Consider the following 2,529-nt stretch of genomic DNA (forward strand, 5'->3'; position numbering starts at 1 on the left):
CTATAGTGAAAGCGTGAGAAGAAATCATTTCACAATGCCTTGGTTTCCAGGCTCTTGCTGTGATGACCTGTGACATTTGAGATGGCCTAGAAATTACTAACAAACATCTTTTGGCCTTCCTTGAGCAGAATATTTTGGACTTTCTTCCTTATTATTTTTCTATATTATTTCCTTTCTTTTCCTACATTCTTATTGAATGAATTGCTGTGTTAAATTCTGTTTTCTCCTCTATTACATTGAAAGTTATGTCCTCTAGTTTTGTTCTATTATTGATTACTAGAGGATTTTAACACTCATATTTAAAAATACATACTTAAAATCCAAAGTTTAACAATATTTCTGCACTCTCCTTAAAAATTATAAAATGCTGAACATAAACCCTCTTCCTTTTACATATTTATAAAAGCTGAAAATTTTAGTTCTTTCTTTTAAAACCTAAACCTTCCATTTTTCTAAATAGTCATTATTCCTTTGGATTTCCTTACCTATACTGATTTATTTTCCAGAATTATTTTTTGTATCTCATCTCTTCCTTTAGGAATCTTTCTTTTTTCTCCTTCTTCTCCTTCTTCTCCTTCTTTTCCTTCCCCTTCCCCTTCTCCTTCCCCTTCTCCTTCTCCTTCTCCTTCTCCTTCTCCTCCTCCTCCTCCTCCTCCTCCTCCTCCCCCCCTCTCCCTCCTCCTCCTCCTCCCCCTCCCCCTCCTCCTCCTCCTCCTCCTCCTCCTTCTAATACTTCCTTTAGAAGTAACTTTAATGATGGCTTATTGGCTCTAAAATCTATTTTTTCCACTAAAATATTTGCTGTGGTTACATTTCTGGGTTTTCAATATTCTCTGTTGCATTCTGGCCTCCACTGTTGCTTATAACAGTGGTCCCCAACCGTTTTGGCCTCAGGCACTGGTTTCATGGAAGACAATTTTTCCACGGACGGGATGGGGGGCTGGGGGGGATGGTTCAAGCAGTAGTGCGAGCTATGGGGAGCAATGAGGAGCAGCAGATGAAGCTTCGCTGGCTTGCCAGCTGCTCACCTCCTGCTCTGCAGCCCTGTTCCTAACAGGCCGTGGACCGTTACCAGTCCCCAGCCCAGGGATTGGGGACCTCTGGCTTATAAGGTAACCATCATCAATTTATTTTCTTTTTGCTTAATCTGTGTTTTCTTTATGGATACTTTTAAGATGTGTGTTTTACCTTTATTGTTCTCTGAAGCATGCCTCGGAGATATTGTGGGTTCAGTTCCAGACCACCTAAAGATGGTGAGTATCACAGTAAAGTGAGTAACACAAATTTTTTGGTTTCCCAGGGCATATAAAAGTTATGTTTATACTATAGAATACTCTATTAAGTGTGCAATGGCATTATGTCTAAAAATATATATACATACTTTCATTTAAAACTACTTTATTGCTAAAAAATGTTAAAATAATTAAAATAGTAACATCAAAGATCACTGATCACAGACAACAATAACAAATACAATAATAGTGAAAGAGTTTGAAATACTGCAAGAATTACCAAAATGTAACATGGAGACATGAAGTGAGAAATGCTGTTAGAAAAACATGGACATATATACACTACCAAATGTAAAATAGATAGCTGGTGGGAAGCAGCTGCATAGCACAGGGAGATCAGCTTGGTGCTTTGTGACCACCTAGAGGGGTGGGATAGGGAGGGTGGGAGGGAGGGAGACGCAAGAGGGAAGAGATATGGGAACATATGTATATGTATAACTGATTCACTTTGTTATAAAGCAGAAACTAACACACCACTGTAAAGCAATTATACTCCAATAAAGATGTTAAAAAAAAATAGAAAAATAGTACCAATAGACTTGCTTGACACAGGGTTGCCACAAACCTTCAAGTTGTTAAAAAAAAAAAATAGTTGCAAAAGCACAATAAAGCAAAGAGCAATAAAATCAGGTATGCCTATAGTTTCACTGTTATATGTCTAATTGTTACTTCCTTTTGTTTTATCCTGTTTTAATTTTATCATACTTCCAGAATAGAAGGTCATCAAAACTGGAATTGCAGGTCATTGTGTTTAGGATCAGACTATTACAAACAAACTGATAAAAGCACTTTACTCAACAGTCTCAAATGTTCATGACATATCACATGGGGAGTCATTACTAAAACCTCACACAAGAAGATGAAGAATTTAGCTCAATAGTATATAGAATTTCAATTGATTTTTGGTTACTGATTGTTCAACAACCTTGTGAAAGTCCCTTAGTAATTCTAATAAGTTTTCTATAGATTCTTTGGATTAGCTCTAAACAATGACATCATTTGCACAGTTCTGAGTAGAAGTGGGAATAGTAGTCATTTTTGTTTCATTCCAAATTTTACATGAAATATATTAATATGTTACCATTAAATACGATGTTTGCCATGGATTTTCTTTATTTTTACTTTTAAAAGTTCATCTATCAAGTTTAGGAAATGTCCTTCTATTTCCAGTCTGCAAAGAGATTTCATTATACCTGAAAGTTGAATTTTATCACATGAGCTTAAAGTTTACCATAGA

Source organism: Phocoena phocoena, chromosome 6, assembly GCF_963924675.1.
Source record: "Phocoena phocoena chromosome 6, mPhoPho1.1, whole genome shotgun sequence".
Classification (NCBI taxonomy): domain Eukaryota; kingdom Metazoa; phylum Chordata; class Mammalia; order Artiodactyla; family Phocoenidae; genus Phocoena; species Phocoena phocoena.